At 36.7% G+C, this 20,888-nt stretch overlaps 1 protein-coding gene across 8 annotated transcripts in view; it reads left to right on the top strand.

Annotated features, from left to right (window-relative positions):
* LOC133518719 (protein lin-10-like) overlaps window positions 1-20,888 on the top strand; it is a 247,449-nt gene that overhangs the window by 117,702 nt on the left and 108,859 nt on the right. Inside the window, exon 1 of one of the 8 annotated variants that reach the window (XM_061852390.1) lies at window positions 2,804-3,335. The exons of 6 other annotated variants lie outside the window; for them this stretch is intronic. The gene's annotated coding sequence lies outside the window, so the exon portion shown is untranslated. Of the gene's footprint in view, window positions 1-2,803; window positions 3,353-20,888 lie in introns of those variants that run through there. One more of the 8 variants, XM_061852389.1, reaches the window with a different exon arrangement.

The raw sequence follows: 20,888 nt of genomic DNA, 5'->3' as shown, positions 1-20,888 counted from the left end.
AGGGGTTGCACTAACCAAAACTCAAGACACGGTGCGGTCCTGCGGTTTTTAATTTTTCGATAATTTCTTTGCTGGGTCAACAGTATGGGGTTCTTCATAAAAGGAGTCTACAGGTTTTTAAAGGGTCGGCAACGCGCATGTAACACCTCTGAAGTTGCAGGCGTCCATAGGCTGCGGTGACTGTTTACCATCAGGCGGGCCGTATGCTTGCTTGCCAACGTCGTGGTTTAAAAAAAACACGTTCTAACATTACTGACAACATCCAAAAACAACCTACGTAATTTGGTCGGGTTATTTGTTACCCACCATAAACCGTACTAAATTTACGGTGAGGAATAAAAAAATGTGAAACTGTGACAAGGACAAGCATTAATAATACTTTCTCTCCTACTCCTACTGAACGATACCTAAGACTATCCCGTTCTGTCAGTTCCCCCACCACTCATGCCCAATCCATACTTAATACTAATTTCATGGTATTTACAGTGTGTCAACGTCTTATTAAGCAGCGGCCGTACCATTTAATCATTTCGATAAAAGTTGTATAATATAAAGGCTACTTTACCTTGACACCCCCCTAGCTAGGGGGAATATGGGCTGGTCTCAGCCGAACTAATCAAGAATCAAGATATGCGGTCTTTAACTTCTGCGGCTGCTTTTAGAAAATGTCTCTGATATTGTAGTTCCTTTAAATCATCTGGGTGCAAGCTGTGTAAAGTAATCTAAAGGCTATTGTACCTTGACGTCCCCTAGCTACGAGGAATATGGGCTGTTCTCAGGGGCATTAGCCAAGAATTGAGAGTTGCTGTGGTTCACTTCTGCGGCTACTCTCAGAAAATGTCTTTGACATTGTAGTACCTTTAAATCCTCTCAATATCTGTAAAGTAATCTAAAGACCACTGTAGCTTGACGTCCCCTAGCTAGGGGAATATATGCTGGTCTCTGGGGAACTAGCCAAGAATACGGAGATGCGGTCTTTAACTTCTGCTGCTACTCTCAGTCTACCGTCTTTGACATTGTAGTACTTTTAAATCTCCTCTAAATGTGTATTTTTATTATTTACAGGTATGATCCAGTTTGGTATATAATTATTTTATCAGAAGGAAGCGAATCATCTTGATTAACCGGGTGGGGCCTTTTTAAATGGTAGCACTTTCTTAATATGAATAAGGTATGCTGGGGTAATAACGGCAGAATTTGGGACTAATTGAGAGACATCACAAAAAAAAATATATAAAAAATATTTTCTCCATCTCAGTACGTGTCCGATTATTGAAGTATGGTGTAAATCAATAAATAATAACCGTAGTTTAGGCCTGAATTTTGGTAATTTTTAATAATCAACGGTTACGGGTTTGTACCTGTGTAAAGATCAGACATACTTTTATTCGAGGGTATTGAAGAATTTGTCATGATGGGTTAATATCGGATGAAGATTTAAAGGCGCTTCTCATGTTCAGATAATAAGGTATCCAATAGGGATATATCTGATGTTAACCCTTCTCCAATGTCTATAAATTGCAGCCACCAAACTAGATACTTAAATTTTCTCATTAAATGTTTCTTTTTTCGTATTTCGCATCCAATCTTGACCCTAATACAAATATTTATCGTACCTTAATTTACGATTAAACTGTCAAGGCGCACCATACACAATTTTTCGTTTACGTAACGTTCGTATCAGAAAAGTAAACTAACATATTTGGTTTTTGAAAAGTTCTTAGTTATTAAATTTAAAGGGAGTGCACATTGTCACACATTATAATGTACATTGGGGCTTAGATTCTATTCAAATTATTTTTAGTTGCGATAAATACATGTACAGTCAACCAATTTGAATCCTAGGCCACTATAGAACCTTGTTGCTTTAACTAGTCTATACATGACATGCATCACTCAATAAGCACTGTCGTAGAAGTCATTATGACATGGTTCTATAGTGGCCTAGGAATTAAATTGGTTGACCGTACATTCAAATACAGTTATACGGGTATATACAATTATTTACATAAATTACGAGGTTAATATTTTGTCAGCGAAACCAAAGCAAGTATGGTGGGCTCTAGAGCCCACCTTGTAAATGACCAAACAAAATAAATTCAAAACTATCATTTAGTCGGAAACGGGTACCATCAGTTGCCTTACTCAGTACGTTCACTTTTCTATTCTCAGGTAAGGCAGTGGAAGCTATCTGAGCTCCAGAAGGCAAAAACTCAATCGCTCCGCCTAAGCGATCTCGTATTTCACATAAGCCCTCAATATTTGCCTAGAATACAAACTAATCGTGTTTAAATCACTAGGGCGGCAAGTTGCGTCATATCACATTATTATTCGGCTTCCACAAGGCCGTTCAGAAATAGCGAGATTAATTTCTTGCTTTCTTGGTAGTTTGTGGTACTGTGCGGTACTGTGTGGTACCTTGGGAGAAAAGATTTACTTACTCGTACAAGCAATTTTCTTTTTGTTATACCATGTCGGTGACAAACAAGTATTTGGCCCGATTGATGGTAAGCGGTAATCCACGGGTGACAACGCGCGTTGCCGACTCTTTAATACCTTTTTCATTCTTTTTTCAATCAGTCCATAGAAATACTGTCTGTTAGTCTCTCGAGAAAAATTAAATTTAAACCGGAACTTATGTCCACTCATCTTACAATTCGAGTTTTAATTATTTGATCGGTTTCTGATATGATACTGATCTGTCAGTGTCAAAAGTGACATTTCTTCAACCAAAAATTTCACTCTATGCTAAATGTCGACTAGGAAAATAATAAGCGTTTTGGCACCAAAACTGATACATTTATTTTAATTTAAGATCTGTTTAAAAAAGTGTACAAAAAAACAACAATTAATCAAGCCCCTTGCGAGGGAAATAAATGGCTTAAACCAAGTGTGTCGGATCGAGCCGGAATGCAAGGTTAATGGTTACTCGTTACACAAGCGGCGAATTGTCAATGTCTGGCAGTCGCTTTCGTAAAACTAGTGCCTACGCCATTTAGATTGCCAAAGTGAACCCCAGGCTCAAGATTCAATAAGGTAACCGGGCGAAAACAGCCTATTATACCAATAAAATAGCCAGAAGGTTCTGCTTTGACAGATCAAAGCTTTTGTTTTCCCGATTGAAAACCGAAAAACATTTGACACGCTACGAATCCATCCTTACGCAGGGCGTAGCGCATGCGCGTAGCAGCCGCGCCGCGCCGCAGTCGCCCTTCGCGCGCCGCCCGCTACGCACGTAGCTGACGCGTAGCGCTACGCGCCCGCAGTGACGTGTGGTGTAGTGTAGTGTAGCCTTGTGACGTCCAAGTGTAAAATGTAATGACGTGTCGATAAATGTAAGTGTGTGAAAAAGGTACGTAAGTATAAGTAGCATGGTAGGAGTTGTGTCTGAATGTACACGTTGACGTTCCATATTTGAATTTTGACGTATATTCCATATTCGTGTTTTAACGTTTGTGGGAAAATATAAGCTTTTTGTAGGAAAAATGTGTCTTTAAGTTTTGATGTTCCATATTTGAATTTTGAGATATATTCTATACGTGTATTTGAGCATTTGTTCGTTTTTTTTATATGTTAATAGAGACAGATGTTTGGCTTCGGCTTAGGGGTGTTACATATGTGAGCATTTAAATATGTGGTTACTCGTTGTTGCTATAGGATTTATTTGCGCTTTGTTTTTTTATTAGGTAATAATTTATGTTTCGAGTTCTACTGAATACATTTAGTTTTGTATCGTTACATAAAACGTTATTATATAGAACTAATAAGTTTGTCAATATGTGTAATTTTTTGTAACTAGGCCGATTTATTTTTTTTGTCGAATGTTTGTTTCGCCAGATTTCAATATTAATTCGTGGATTGATAGTATTCCAGAATACTGTACATTATATTTATTTATTTATATAAAAAAAAAACAACTAAATAACAATCTGTTAATAGATTTATAAATTAACTACCTCTAAATAAATGTACAGTGGGCTACAGAGAGAATTGGCCCCCCTGCATAGTATTTTTATGCAGGGGGGTCAACTATCACTGCAGCTGACTATACTCTGTACCTATAAGTACTTATATTACGCAACATGTGTTTTCCGATTCCATATATGAGAAAGACATTATACCGGCTAGCAAGCCAATTCGAACGTGCGCCTGATATCAAACCATATTAGAACATTGAAGCATAGTACTAGAGTCGGCATCTCTAACAAGATGTTTCCACACGTCAATGAAGTGCCAGCACTTCAATGCGCTTAGTACGTCTCAGACTACTGGCGAGATGCAACGCATGTGACAAAAATAAAAAAAAGAATAAAAATTAAAAATGTGTTTTTATTTTATGAAAATGTATTCTAATAATATCAAGAAACATTATAAAATCAATATAATAACAATCCAATGCGAAAAAACTCTTGTTTTAAGCTCATGTAGATTATTTTAAAACGTCATTTTAAACACTCGCGGTGGTACGCCATTTTCTTTGGCGCATAGATTATTACATTTCGCAGATGTAACACGTAGGTACTAATGATTACCCACCTTATTGTTTGCAGAATATATACACAATAATGCTATATTACTCTTCATCTCGTTATTTTTTGTAGTGTATTTTTCTCCTATTTTAAACTCTTAAAATATGAGAAAAATACAAATTAGTGTATTTTCTTAGGACATTTATGTCAGTGAATTAGAATGATATTGGAATCATGTCATCCGTCATTCGCGCATCCGTATTAGTACGAGCGAGACGCCCGCGCGATTGACAGCTGACTAATATCAGTTTGATGTCAGGTGCACGTTCGAATGCCCCCTGTTGAATATCCCTTTTTTTACGATAAGCCTTCCACGCGTATTGTAAAGCACCGTATCACAAAGAAATAAGACACATTATCGAACGACCAACTTGTTTTTGGTAAAGACAAATTACTAATGAAGAATATTACATTGTAATAATGTTTTATTGTACTTGCTAACGTTATTAGGTCTGTTTAAATAAGCATATTCCTAACCATTTATCTGAATAACATTGCGGTTGACCTAGCGATTGGAATCCGGTCTGACGGATCCGGTAATCTGGCCGGATCTGGCACTACCTGTCAAACTCTGTCCCTGCCAGGACAAATATCAAAAGTGCGACAAAAATCGTAATGATATCAAGAGAAATGAATATTTCATATTTTTGATGGTTTCCCATTTGCACATTTTATTATCTTTAAGCAATACACAGTTATCTTTATGCGTGTCATTCCAGATCAGTGTATTATTCGATTTTTTTTCAGCCTGTTATAGTGTTAAAAAAATAACATTTTCCTACTCCTCTACTGTTATCTGTCATTTATGCATTCATTAACACGAATATAAGAACATACATAAAAGGTTTCAAGAAAAGTCTATATTGTCTATTCCTCATAAAAGCTCTTGTGCTTTTAATCACTATAACGTTACTGCGATTAATGGCTACCAACCTAACAAAACCAAAACGAATACAGTTTTAAACTAAGTGCATTGCTGCCAACTTACTAAATATTCATTTGGTTGCATAGTAAAAATAATTACTTCATAAGTCAGAAACACGCATGTGAGACCCGTAATATAGCAACACTCATAGACTACGAAGACCGCTTAGCGTTGCTTGTTAGTCTCCGTAGGCTACGGTGGCCAAAATTGAGAAAAAACTGTCCAAAAATTTAATTTAGCAAGTAGCAAGTACCAGGGCCTCATGAGTTACGAGAAGGTGTCGCTGACCACCCGCCGCGGCCCGGGGCGGGCCGGGCGCGTAACAAGGTATGCTCGCTCGTCTTGGCTATATACTTTTGCTGTAATTTGTTTACCTAAATTAAGATTTATTTTTGTTGACTCGTAGGAAAAATATTGTATGCAACGTTGTATAAGTAGGTCAAAAAATGCTCGTGGCGTATTCCTTTACAATGTTCGCCTACGCCTTCGGCTCCGGTTCACATTGTAACTCACGCCACTCGCCTATTTTGACCCTTCTTATACAACTGTTGCATAAAATACTATTATTAACAACATTTAAAAAAATGTACGCGAACCGGCCGTCGTGAACGCTGCTCGCACTGTTAGTGCCTGAGATAGGAGACCTAGACTATCCGAAACATGTCGCGCGAGTGAATAAACCACATGACTGTAAGCCATAACATAAGTTTAAGGCCATGTATTATTGTCACTGTAACAAGCAGTGACAGTCTAACTGTAATTTGCTACCCGTTTTTCTATTCTTTTCTTCATCCAACCATGTATCCGTCAGAAGATCGAGTTACCCGTTTAGCGCCCGATTTCCGTAAATATCGACACTGGGACTAATTGACGGGATACGGATAAATATCCGGGATTCCGGAAATCTATTAAGGTGCACTGGGTTCAGGTTCAGCTAGTAGAGATTTTGAAAAGTAAATATCGACTCCGGGACTAATTGACGGGAGACGGATATTTTCCGGGATTCCGGAAATCTATTAAGGTGCACTGGGTTCAGGTTCAGCTAGAGTTTTTGAAAAATCGTAGCGCTTTTACATACAAAACTTCTAAACGCTCTTTTTTATTTGTATTATACTTAAAACTATCGCAAGTCTCATTATAATTTTACCTATATCCCTTTTTCGGTATATCTTTTTCTGTACCCTGTCTTCATCTAACCATGTATCCGTCAATAGATCGATTTACCCGTTTAGCACCCGATATCCGTAAATATCGACACCGGGACTAATTGACGGGATACTGATATTTTCCGGGATTCCGGACGATCTTTTAACGGCCGTTGATTGACTGGGACGGTATGTCTGGCCGTTATTAAGTTCTATTTCTTTAGGTAATCTGTCTCTTTTTTGACAGTTTAGGTGTGGAGGAGATGAATGACTTGTCTGAAGTAGGTAAGGTAGTATAATATAAATGGAATTGAACAAGATTAAGCCTATGAATGCGTGGCTCAGAAGCTAAAATTCATTTATTATGTTAGATGTGTAAAACTAAGACAAATTCAGGTTTCGTAATACACTAGAGTCAAACCAAACATGACATTTGTAATGACAAACGTGGGAACGTCATCATAAATATCTCATTTCTATGATCATATGGAATTGATAATGACGATTAGTATGAAAGCTGATGTATAGAGTGAGTACTCTAATCTTACTTATTTCTCTATGACCATATAAACCTTTTTGCATTGAGATAAGTTCTCACAAAATAATACCTGACTCAAAAGTGTAAATAAATAAAAAATGAATTTACACGACACTAGGTATTTGCGAAGTATTCCCAAAGCGACCGTGGCCTCGGCTATACGAAAATTACGAAACAGTTCAAAAATCGAATCTTATAATCCACGTCAATCAAAACTGAACTTTTCGCGTCAACGCAAAGAGCTCAAAGTCCAACGCTGTTGACCAAAACAATCCAGGCTAAAAATAAACGGCAAGGTTTTGCATTTCAGCGGCCGTCAATCGAGTGTTTCGTTAGCTCTTTTAGCTCTTTTTAGCTCTTTTGAGCTCTTTTGAACGTGTGAGGATTGGTTGTGAAAGCTGAAGGGCTAAACATTAGAGGTTTAGGTTTAGCCCTGTGTGATGTTGATTGAGGTAAAAACAAAATTCATGTCAGCATTTTTGTTTAATATACACAGGTAAAAACAAGGTCAAACATCATATTTCCCAAATGATTTTATTTCAGGAAAAACTCAATGAGGTGGATTGATCACGATATACGAAAAAAAATTAAAAATGTTTATTGTATAAATTTAAACATACAGTAAAACACGGCCCTGTGTACTGAGCTAGGAAACCCTGTGTTACAGGACCCAGTTTCATTATACTAGTTTCTTAATCTATATATGTGACAATCCATATCAAAAGAGACCTTATTATGGCGGTCGGCGCTTACGCAACTCAACGTAAGCGCCGCCCGCCATAAGGTCCCTTTTGATAAAGACTGTCACATGTTGATACAAATCGTACAGAGAGCCTATTTAGCTATTTAGCCTAGCTATGCCTATTTTAACATATACGAGTATGTTATTATTCCTGAGCTACGTGTGTACAAGTATTTGTTTATGTGTGTGTGTATGTTGGTATTGGTGTGTAAAAAATGTAAAAATGCATACTATAATGTTTATAATAAGATAAGAAACTCTTACTAACTTATAATCATCTATGTTTCATGCAAAACAGTAGAACATTAGGGCAGTTAGTTATCACGTTGTCCGATCAGTACCCCTAGTGTAATTTTAGTCGACAGCGAAACGTGACGTACGCGTTTGCGTTAAGTCTCATTTTGTATGGGTTTTAGAACAGCGCGCCAAGCGGGACGATTTGGAAAGTCAAAAATCTCATACAAAATGACACTTAACGCAAACGCGTACGTCACGTTTCGCTGTCGAAAATATTTACACTATGGGTACAGTACCCCTAGTATAACTTTGATCGACATCATAACGTGACGAACGCGTTTGCGTTAAGTCTCATTTTGTATAGGATTTTGAGGTTCCAAAACGTCCCGCTTGGCGCGCTCTTCCTAAATCCAATACAAAATGAGACTAAACGCAAACGCGTACGTCAAGTTTCAAAATCGAATTTAGTTACACTAGGGGTACTGATATCGTATGTCAGATGAGCTTGAGAAAGAGAACTGTAATTGTGATACTCGTATAATGTTAAATGCAAATGCAATACTATAACTATGACAGCTGCTATAAAGTGCCTCCGGCTGGCTGTAAGTCCTTTTATTTTTACATTAATTCTTTCTTTGTATCCGATATCTAATCGGACAATGTGGAAACGCTTTTATGACTAGAAAAGTACTGTGAAACCAAAGCCAAGACAATTTGCACGGATTTTTAATTGCTATTATTTCCCTCTTAATGATTAGCTCAGAAACAATAAGCCAATTATTAAGGCGTCCCCAAAAAACTCCCCTACAGAGTGTAGCGTTACCATGATTCATACCGCAATGTGAAATTTGATATACACCCTGATTCAATTTGGTTTTTTTTTTTTTTCAATTTGAGGTATGGTGATTTTTGTTCATTTCGTTGCCAGTTTTGCGAACAGGGGCCCATTTCGTGAACGGTATGAGTCTAATATTATTAGTGTGTTGCCAATGTGGCCATGGTAACCCATACGACTTGACAGTTCGTGGACTAATATTAGTCTAATAGCGTTCGAGAAATGGGCCCCAGTACAGTAGTATTATTGCTGCCCCAATTATCAAAATTGATGTTGCTGTCCAGATATTTCACATTTGCGACAGCAATGCAGCCGGCAGCAATCTCGCGATGCAATACTGCTGCAGTAATGCTTGTTAGTCTTAATTTTAACACGGATTCATTAGTCACTAGTCACTTTCGATACAAACGGTCTGGACATTTTCTTCCCTAAACGAATAGTTTTATATGAGTTCAATATTACCCGTACCTATGTCTATACGTTTTACTTTTTTATATTCTTGTTTTTACAAGAACTACTTTACTTTAGAAAGGGCTAAAAACTGCCAAATAAATACGCCGTAAACATACGCCTAACATACAAAATCAGCATGTAATAAACGCAAAAATCAGAACGGTCAGACACGGACAATTTCTTTCTCATTCCGTTCCCAAAATTTCGTTTCTATTGGTTAAATTTCGGAGGAAAATGTCGAGAAAGAAACCTCGATTGAGATTTTTACGCAGGATTTTTCGCCTAAGCTACAATTGTCTTTATTGCACTAAATTTAAGAGCAGCCCCATCATCACGCAGGAGATTTACCTATAATTCTCAAATCTAATAAAATTGTCTAAGTACCCTCAACACAAGCCTTATTGAGTTTACTGTGGGACTTAGTCAATTTGTGTAATAATGTCCTATAATATTTTTTTTTATCTGAGAATGGGCATAGTTGGTATTACGTTTTAAAAAATGACAAATATTGGGGCGCTATTCTATCCGCTATTATACTTCGTATCCAAATCCAAGACAACAAATATAATTTACTAGCAGCAGTACACGTTATCGTGCAGTCCAAGTCACACATTTTAGAGATTATAGTATTTAAAAAACAAGTTCGCGCTGTCCCTCTCACTCGCTACGCTGCGTTCCTGCTTCGACATCGCTCCTCCAGTACTCATTACATGTTTTTGTGTTAGTCCGAGTCACACGTATTTTCGCCAAAATAGTGTTCCTTTAAATATGTGTACCTAATTGTGTTTCGATTAATGTTTATTGTGCGCTGAATAAGAAGTATAGAATCAAAACATTATTTGAACTGCCGACCGCCGTACCCTCGAACGAAAAATTGATGTTTATTCAGCTCGGCAAGTCTAGTCTCGTTTGCCATACTTACATGGCAGTTAAACTTTCAATTTGAAATTGTAGGTATATTCGTTTAGCGTAATAAACTTATTACCTAAGAAATCAAGTAAGTAATTTTTACGTTCATACGAAATCACTTACTACAACTACCTTCTTTTTTGAATAAATAAATTACGGAAAAAATAAGTATGGGGCTACAAATAGATTACAATTTGAACTTTAAATAATTGTAATACGTACTATTATAGTATTATTTACTAATATAATATTATTTAGATTTCATTTTATGATTGCATAAAATGCAATGTTCACTCACAATTTTTTTTTTTTTTACGAGATGCTTTCGCGTACAGATTTAAATATACAAACCATATCTGAATAAAGTTAATATATACTAGGTAATCGTTTCACGAAAGCGGCTTTTACCATGTCCGATCTACCCTACCATACAATAAAACAGATAACAATGGTAATCCTTGCCGATTGGTAATAAGTGCCTATGAATGATAACAAAACGCGTCTTTATGCAAATGTACATACACAGTACCAACAAGTTTAATGAGCGTCTTATGAGGATACCTATAGGTATAAATATACAGGAGTAGTGTCAATCAATACACAATCTATAAGACATTGGAAGACTATTTAGTCTGACTGACAGTTTAAAGTGTTTAAGCCATTAATCGACGTATACAAACGGGACGTGCTATGCGTGCTCCGATACCGTGCGCCCCATGCCCCATATGAGGGCCATAGTGAATCTATCGTATGGATCATGACGGATTAGGTAGTAGGCTTTAATCGGACATCTCGGTATCGTCGAGTCTTGGGTCCAATCGATGTGGTCGCCTCCTAAATTTGATCATCAGTTAGTTACCCGCTTTGTTATTATTAGACAGCTTTGATTAACATAATATAATATAATTTTAAAATGAAATATATTATGGAAAGATATACTTGATTTGTGTAATATTGTGGACTCCGTCTAATAATAATTCTCCTTTCCGTGAGTACTTAGAAGCTTAGGTTTACTGTGCAACAAGATATTCATCAAACAGAAAATCGGTATTAACTGTGTTGATTAAAGTTTTATTGTAATTTTATAATGCACATTAATTAATAGTTCAAAATTAAAACACATATTAAATAAATATTTTCTTATAAATGAGATGTCGACATGGTACTATATTTGCCCCACTTTAATAGTGAAGAGGCTATCATTACTCCACAATCATTGTGTCGAGGGCTCCGCTTTCACAGCGTCGAGGTTATATTTGCCCCACTTTAATAGTGAAGAGGCTATCATTACTCCACAACCATTGTGTCGAGGGCTCCGCTTTCACAGCGTCGAAGCTATATTTGCCCCACTTTAATAGTAATGAGGCTATCATTACTCCACAATCATTGTGTCGAGGGCTCCGCTTTAACAGCGTTGAAGCTATATTTGCCCCACTTTAATAGTGATGAGGCTATCATTACTCCACAATCATTGTGTCGAGGGCTCCGCTATAACAGCGTCGAAGCTATATTTGCCCCACTTTAATAGTGATGAGGCTATCATTACTCCACAACCATTGTGTCGAGGGCTCCGCTTTAACAGCGTCGAAGCTATATTTGCACCACTTTAATAGTGATGAGGCTATCATTACTCCACAACCATTGTGTCGAGGGCTCCGCTTTAACAGCGTCGAAGCTATATTTGCCCCACTTTAATAGTGATGAGGCTATCATTACTCCACAATCACTGTGTCGAGGGCTCCGCTTTAACAGCGTTGAAGCTATATTTGCCCCACTTTAATAGTGATGAGGCTATCATTACTCCACAACCATTGTGTCGAGGGCTCCGCTTTAACAGCGTCGAAGCTATATTTGCCCCACTTTAATAGTGATGAGGCTATCATTACTCCACAATCACTGTGTCGAGGGCTCCGCTTTAACAGCGTTGAAGCTATATTTGCCCCACTTTAATAGTGATGAGGCTATCATTACTCCACAACCATTGTGTCGAGGGCTCCGCTTTAACAGCGTCGAAGCTATATTTGCCCCACTTTAATAGTGATGAGGCTATCATTACTCCACAATCACTGTGTCGAGGGCTCCGCTTTAACAGCGTTGAAGCTATATTTGCCCCACTTTAATAGTGATGAGGCTATCATTACTCCACAACCATTGTGTCGAGTGCTCCGCTTTCACAGCGTCGAAGCTATATTTGCCCCACTTTAATAGTGAAGAGGCTATCATTACTCCACAGTCATTGTGTCGAGGGCTCCGCTTTCACAGCGTTGAAGCCATATTTGCCCCACTTTAATAGTGAAGAGGCTATCATTACTCCACAATATTGTGTCGAGGGCTCCGCTTTCACAGCGTCGAGGCTATATGTACCCCACTTTAATAGTGAGGAGGCTATCATTACTCCACAATCATTGTGTCGAGGGCTCTGCTGTCGTAGTGTTGAGGCTAAGTTTGCCCCACGTCATAGTGAGGATGCTATCATTACTCCACAATAATTGTGTCAAGGGGTCCGCTGTCGCAGCTGTCGCAGTGACGAAGATATATGCCGCACTTTAAGTTATATGTACTATACAATTCCACAATAATCGTATCGAGGCCTCCATTTCCGCAGCGTCGAGGCTATATGTGCTTCATTTTAAGTGTCGAGGTTATAATGCTTCGGTCATTTGGTTCTTCGGTTGCTTTGCTCCTTTTGGTCGCTTCGCTCTTCGGTCGCTTCGCACTTCGGTCGCTACGCTCTTCGGTCACTTCGCTCTTCGGTCTACAGTCGGTCATTATACATATCTCAAAATGATATCGTCAAAGATATATAACGTTGCTCTACTATAACAGTGTTGATGCCAATGTAATGATTGAAGACTTTAATAGTACTGGAAGTAGCTTTACGCATGTAAATATAAGGGACTAAAGAGCAAAAATATTTAAGGTTGAGCTAAAGTTTACAGGACTTGTAAAAATAATGAAATATAAAGGAGGTTCTTGTTACGCTGAGGTAATTTAATAGGTGTTAATGCGGCCTAAAATACCTTAAACAAAATGTACGCAATGTCATTGCCCTTACAGACAAAGAAATGCTGTATGTAAGCAACATATAGGAAAAAATATATCTGTAAACCCTTTAACCCAAATTTATGATTCGTACTCATATCACGCTGTTATATACTCCTAATAACTTCATACGTCAGCTTTGATATGCTGTCAAGAATATACCATATCAACGAGCCTAATGTAATAAATCCGGTACAATTTACTTAAGGATTCTCAGCTCCAAACTTCAGGGGAACATCGCCGCATCAAACAAGAGGTGAACCGCCGTTGATGCACTATCCCGCGACGCGAAATAAGTGCTGTAAATTGTGCAACCATGCAACTAGAGTTATGCTGCCACGTGTTGCAGTCGCTTGCGCTAAGTAGCTAGATTAATAATCGCAATAAAGGATTGAAATCCTTTAACAATAACATTATTATTGTCTGAAATGTAAATGCTCGGGTTGTCATATTGTCTTGCTGTAAAAGAAAGCTTAAATAGTTTTCATTTTTCGTCGCAATGCACACTGTACAGTTTTATTGTAGGTAACGTTAAAAAATGTTACTCCTTAAAATGAAGTACAAGTTACAAGTCATGCCAGATATTTTGTTCACAAATATATCATAACTCAACACATAATCTACCTAAGTTCCTTGCCACTTGTTAGCGTAGTAGCCATCATTGTTCAGATACGCATAAGCAGATGAGATTAGCTATTTAGTTATAAATAATATCATATTACTATTTCTTGATCTGGTAATTACTAAAATTAGTCCATCTATATTTTCAAAGTGATAAGTTTCAAATACTTAATACCTACAGGATACTCTACTAGTAATTGTCCAGACTTAGTTTTAAAGTACTTACATATAGCCTTGATATTTATAGTAGCTTTACAATGAAGAAAATTCTCCTTTATCTACCTCACTCAAAGGCTATTTACCGAGGAAAGTATTGATTGCTGTATTCAAAATTAACTTTAAAGTGTCGTAACATAAAATTAGATTATATTTTAGGGTCAGTAACGCGCATGTAATATACCTCTGCAGTAGCGGGCATTCATAGGCTACGGTGATTGTTTACCATCAGGCAGGCCGTATGCTTGTTTGTCTCCGTTGTAATTACATCCAGAGAATGGTTGGTAAATTCTAAATTATACAAAATGGTTTGTTTATATGGTTACAGACAGAAAATGCCCATCTAAAACTTACTTAGAGCCAACTAAAGCTTGAAAACACTTTTACACTTAATGGCGTCCTGGCTTGTAAATGACATAAAAATAGTTGTACCTTGTGAATATTAAGATATATATACAACTTTATCAATATACTACAGTGAAATCAAAGAAAGTTTTATACTTTTTTAATATTAACGAAATGAAATACCAAGAGCAATTTCACTCCTTAATTTTATTATGCTATACATACATTTTACATTTATACTATGTGGATACATAAATAATTATTTAAATTGGATATAAATTAATAACTTCTAGGTGGTACGTTGTTCTCTTTAGTCAAAATCAATAATATCAGTATGTTCGTAACATACTGATTTGATATCGATATTTTATTTTATTTTCGCATTCAGGATTTGAATTTAAATACAAAGCTCTGAACATCTGCTAGTAAATTATATTTGTTGTCTTGGATTTGGATACGAAGTATAATTAATAATCAAACGAACTTACCTGTGAAGTTTGATTACAATTATGCGAGTATCCAAATCCAAGACAACAAAGACCCGCCCCCCATCCCCAAAAATGAAAATAAAATAGTCTCTGTTAATAACACAAAAATAACTCTGAAATAATGAGTACTGGAGGAGCGATGTCGAAGCAGGAACGCAGCGTAGCGAGTGAGAGGGACAGCGCGAACTTGTTTTTTAAATACTATAATCTCTAAAATGTGTGACTTGGACTGCACGATAACGTGTACTGCTGCTAGTAAATTATATTTGTTGTCTTGGATTTGGATACTCGCATAATTGTAATCAAACTTCACAGGTAAGTTCGTTTGATTATTAATTATTGATGCTAACTGTACCAACTTCACGAGTACACTTAAGAAGATTGCTTAATAATAATTCTAAATGACGGAAACTTAATCTAATAAATGGTACCCTTTTCCTCGGAAATAAAACCGAACAACGGAATAAAAAAGGGGAATTTGCTGTGTTTACTTTCAGACGTCTATAACCTGAAGCGCCTTAATAAAATTACCTCCCTTTTTAAGTGCTTTATGGTAGGGTTGATTCGCCAGATTATGCCTTGAGTTTTTGGTTGAAACGTAGTTACTTGTAAGAAGTAAAAGTTCCGCCTATACACGTCCCACTCTCAATTATCTATCTATTATCTGGCCTAGTGGGTAGTGACCCTGCCTATGAAGCCGATGGTCCCGGGTTCAAATCCTGGTAAGGGCATTTATTCGTGTGATGAGCATGGATATTTGTTCCTGAGTCATGGGTGTTTTCTATGTATTTAAGTATTTATAAATATTTATATATTATATATATCGTTGTCTAAGTACCCTCAACACAAGCCTTATTGAGCTTACTGTGGGAGTTAGTCAATTTGTGTAATAATGTCCTATAATATTTATTTATTATTATCTCAATCATGAGTAGGGTTGGGCTTAATAGTTTGTATCATCCACGATGACGCGCAGATTTGTCAAATCTAACCTTTAATAACATGACAATTAGTACAGTCATTATATCCAAAAAAACCGACCCTACTCGTGAATAATCAGTTCTTGGATTTTTTTTCGTAGGTCTCTCTGGGGGATCGCTGGGAGTGTAAATTCAAAAAGTAGACTGAATCAGGCTCCTGTGTATATTCGAAAAATGATTTTTTTTTCCAAAAAAAACGGTTTTTCTTGAATAACTCTGCCATTTTTGATTTCACAGTAAAACCGTGAGGACAAAAATTATAGGAAATTTGATTCTCTACAAGTTTGCTCCTCACTATTTTTCTTCTAGGATCGATATTTTGGAAATTAAACCTGAAAATCGGCATGAATGAAGAGAAACAAAGTTGTAGAGAATCAAATTCTGAACAATTTTGGTTCCCAACTTTTTTCCCCCAAAATTGATATTTTGGAAATTAAACCTGAAAAACGCGACAAATTTAAAATATTATCATTATATCCTATGTTTCACGTTTTCTTTACAACTATGGTTCTCTTCATTCATGCCGTAAATGGTACGGAACCCTTCATGGGCGAGTCCGATTCGCACTTGGCCGCTTTTTTACTTAGTGCTAATAATTGCCTCATAATATTTTAATTTACTTGTGATCAACCCCGCCTTCGGACGATAACTTTATTAGCAAGCGACTCGTAAATTTCGAGTCTGAATTATAATACCTACTTAAGTATTATTTGACTGTCCTTAAAAACTTTGAGGACGTATATAAAACCACACAGACAAAGATTTTGAGTTATAAAAATGCACTTTATACTCGTATTAGGTAACACACAAAACTTATTTATAAATCACTCCCATTGAACGTATATCGCAGCTATATGGTTTTCTCCAGCTTCAAATATTTGCGGCCCCCAACGGGAAACTTCGAAGAGAAAATGAGAAAACGTAATGAATTGATTTACGATGGAAGTGGACGGGGACTTATTTCTATTTATGTTGCTTGGACATGAGATTGGAAAGTCAGCGTTGTATAGAAAGAAAAGTTATGTGAATTCTTTGGTTAGAGGTAAAAGTAAAATAATAAATATAACTAAGTAATAAGTTTTTTCTTAACTTAAGTTTTGGACCCGGGTATGTCCTTAAACTACGTCCAAAAGAGAGGTATGGGCAATGTGAATGTCATCTCGCCTTGTGTGGTAGGGCACAGCACAGCAGATGTCATTCCAGATCTAGAGCAGAGCCCAACTGGGGAAGTACCTCCACCTTATAGAAAACCGCAGCCAAATAACACTTGACCCTACTCATAGTGTTGTGTTCCTGCCGGTGAGTAAGGTTGCCAGAGCTCAACGAGGGGGGGTGGGGTTAGGGTCGGCAACGCGCATGTAACTCCTCTGGAGTTGCAGGTGTACATAGGCTACGGAGACTGCTTACCATCAGGCAGGGCGTATGCTTGTTTGCCACCGACGTAGTATAAAAAAAAAAAGGAAAAGAAAAAATAACTTTCAAAATTAAAGGAAAAATGCAAAATTTTATCGCTCGCAAGACTCGAACTTACGATATTTCGTTTATTAAATATCGTAGATAGGTACCATTATTGTCTCTTTCATAAAAAACGCTTTTTTATTGATTGCATAAAAACTAACTTGCAAAGTGCGGACTAAATGGCATGAAGCATTCTCTATTAATCAACCTTACGACTATTTTATACATTTTATGCATAAGCCTGGTATTTTCGTAACTCGTTCAATGGAAAATTTGGTATATTTTTCGGGGCAAGTTGTGAATTCTAAATAGACAAATTTTATTAAATTCTAACTGAAAAACAACAAAAAAATAAATATTAGCCCATAAGACACTAATTTGCGTAGAGATCATTTTGATGTATTCATTTGATATAGCTAAGCAGCGACGTTTTCAATTTAAACAGAAACTTTGTTGTTAATTTGTTAAAAGTATAAGTCAGTATAAGTCATCAATTAATTAAAAGTATACCTTCTGGGTACAAAGTGTCATCAGTGTTTTAAATATATTCCAGGGTTGGAAAACGCACACATTTGCCACCTGTTGGGCTTCGAGGTTATTCGTAGGGCCAAAAAAGATGAAGTGATTGGAAGCCCTACATTTATGGATCTACCAAATGGTTTTCTGATAAATTGCGTCCATCAAACGTAATAGGGGCTGCCAAGTGATATATATCACATATGGATATGTCCATTCAAGAGATAGGTTGCTCTTCTCGGATTTTACTCCCAGGTATCTAGGCTTAATCGAAATCTATAAATATTAACCTGTTTTGTGCTAAAGCCTGACAATATTTTATTTGGCCTTGAGATAGCGTCGCTTCAGACAGCTGCCATATGGCAATAATGTGTATACGTCATGTACAGTACCCCTAGTGTAAATTGTATCGACATCATAACGTGACGAACGCGTTTGCGTTAAGTCTCATTTTGTATAGGATTTTGAGTTTCCAAAACGTCCCGCTTGGCGCGCTCTTTCTAAATCCAATACAAAATGAGACTAAACGCAAACGCGTACGTCACGTTTCAAAATCGAATTTATTTACACTAGGGGTACAGTTAAATAAAATGTCACTACCGGTCATGTTAAAGAATAATTTCAAAATATTGTTCATAGAGCATTCCAATAGAATGTAATTCTTTTATTAAAGTAAATGTTTTAATTTTAATGTATTAATTATCATCTTGCTTGAAGTAATTGGCACGCACAATGCACTGTGACTTGTGAGTATAATATCAAAACGAAAGTAACAAGTGCAATAGTTGCTAATTAAAAAGTTGAGTTGATTTTCACAAACGAATAATTCATCATCATCATCATCATCATATCAGCCTTTTATCGCCCACTGCTGAGCATAGGCCTCTCTTCTAGTACGCCACTTATCCCGGTCCCGAGCCAATCTCATGCAGAAGTGACCCGCAGTCTTCCGAATGTCGTCCACCCAACGAGCCAACCGACGCCAGGCACTCCTTTCGTCTGAAAGCGGACGAACGAATAATTATTTATAATGAACATTTTGTTTTAGCCTCTCTTTCTACTTAGGTTATTTTATAATATGAATATAAAAATAAAATACAAAAAAACACACAAAAACATTACAAAATATTACATAAAAAACCTAACCTAGGGCGCCAGCAGCAAGGCAGGACCCAAGCTGACGGGTGGTCAGAGCTGCAGAGAGAGCAACTGAGACAGATAATCCTGACTATTATTAATCAAATAAACAACGAAATATTTTTTTTATTAACTTGAATACCAACGTTTAACCGAAATCGTATAACAAATCACTAAACTTGTGACCTTCGAGATGTAAATTGCGTGGCAGTCTTACACGGTTCATGGGAACACGCTATTTCAACTATTTAAGTATAAATAGGTCACGTTGTTATGTAGCTAAGTAAATGTAAATTATAAACTTCAGTTCAACTATTAATATACTTATTGAAATTAGTGTACAATTAACTCACGTATTTTTACTCACTCGCGCGACATGTTTCGGAGAGCGTAAGTGTTCATTTTAAACACCAACATTGTCGAGGACCGGATTGCTTATACGCGGATCAAATACACGTAGTGATAAGTTTCCTTTAACTAACTATTAGTATGACATATTCTAAAATATACATGGTATGCAACGTAAGCAACTTGTTTTAGTAAATAGTTCTTTACATGATATTGTATAATTCAAACCTCGAATCGCTCTCAAACAATTTTTCTGGGCTACGAAGACTATTTACATTTTGTCGATTTTCCCCATAATACAATTCCATACCGAATCTAAGAACACACGTATGCATGATATACATCAGTTTCCACTAGCTTGGTACCAATTGTTCCTATACTGTAAATTGATCAATTTTTGTAACTTTAATATATTTGTCGCAATTGGTCTAAAATGTCTTTGGGCTTGCACGTATACCTACTTATTCACTTTAAACCAATAAAAACTGGTCACGTTCTATAACAATCCTGACAGTGTCTCGTTTTCATTGCTCTTTTGTCCACATACGCGTCACGTTTATTACACAGCACTCTTCTAGAAAATGGCCCGAAATTTCATTACTTCCCCCACAAAAATAAACAGCCCGTATTAGGGGAGGGTGGTGCTAATAGGAGTTCCCAGTTCGATTCCCCGCTGGATAAACTAGGGGAGACGTGAGGGCGGTGCATTATAGATGTGGTTTGGACAGTACTTTGGAGTTTATATTTTTACTTATATTATGAAATGAAAGTTACTCTAGTACCTATTTATTTATCTATTTTTAATTTGTACATTTATTTATTTTATCTCATATTTTTCTATAAAACTTATAAACTAAACTAAATTATAACCATCGAAATTAATGATAAATAGAAAAAAAAAAACCAAAACCTAAACTAAAATAAAAATTCACCCCTCGGCAAGGTGCCGTAGATGCTATTACCTTGTCAGCGCCAAAGAAGTAAAACAATTTTGTTGATATTTTGCACGTACCTATAAAACTTAAAGCGTTTTCACATTATCCTATCTGACATCGGATGTTGCATTTGTAAAAAAAGTGGCTATTTATATAAATTTATTAACAAAATAAATGTTTATTGTTCAAAGGAATGCGTTAATGCTTGATGCCAGTGGTAACTCTCTAGCAGCTCCCTGTCTCCAAGGGTCATACGACATCCGATATCGGAGAGCACAATGTGAAAACGTTCTTATAGTCACACCTTTATGTAGCCGTAATCAAAATAGTGTTTAAATATATTTTTAAGCATTACGACCCGATTCGAAAAATGAGATACGATAACGATAAGTTCTGGTTTAGATAAGTTCTCATTTAGATATCGTTTGTATGTCGTATAATTGACAGAAGCAGCTCGATTCGGGCAACCAATGTCACTTTGACGTTAGA

Source organism: Cydia pomonella, chromosome 6 (genome assembly GCF_033807575.1).
Source record: "Cydia pomonella isolate Wapato2018A chromosome 6, ilCydPomo1, whole genome shotgun sequence".
Classification (NCBI taxonomy): Eukaryota; Metazoa; Arthropoda; class Insecta; order Lepidoptera; family Tortricidae; genus Cydia; species Cydia pomonella.
This window is presented reverse-complemented; position numbering and strand designations above follow the sequence as displayed.